Raw genomic sequence first — 608 nt, forward strand, 5'->3', positions numbered from 1 at the left:
AGGATCCAATAGGAAGACAGGAGGATTAGATCTCACAGGTGATCAGAAAAGGGAGTTTAAAAAAAAAAAGGACATTGGATTTGACGCTCCGGATCCCGTTTTCTTTGTCGTCATTAAGGGCTCGTGATGAGGGGAAACTTTCGCAGAGTGAAAAGTTAAGGGAAGCTGATCGAGGGGAGAGGAGTGAGGGAAGACTCTTGGCGGAGATTAAGGACGAGGAGGAGGAGAGGAAAGTCGAGGTTTGACAGTTCATAATTTTAGATTATTGGAAATGCATGCACAGACTGATGCACATAAACTTTAACATATTAAGATGCACACACACACACACACACACACACACACACACACACACACACACATGTGTGTATGTGTGTGTATATATATATATATATATGTGTGTGTGTGTGCGTGTGTGTGTGTGTGTGTGTGTGTGTGTGTGTGTGTGTGTGTGTGTGTGTGTGTGTGTGTGTGTGTGTGTGTGTGTGTGTGTGTGTGTGTGTGTGTGTGTGTGTGTGTATGTATGTGTGTGCATGCGTGTTTGTATGTATTTATGTACATACACACACACACACACACACAATTTTATATATATATATATATATATA

The sequence above is a fragment of the Penaeus monodon genome, chromosome 7, assembly GCF_015228065.2.
Source record: "Penaeus monodon isolate SGIC_2016 chromosome 7, NSTDA_Pmon_1, whole genome shotgun sequence".
Taxonomy (NCBI): Eukaryota; Metazoa; Arthropoda; class Malacostraca; order Decapoda; family Penaeidae; genus Penaeus; species Penaeus monodon.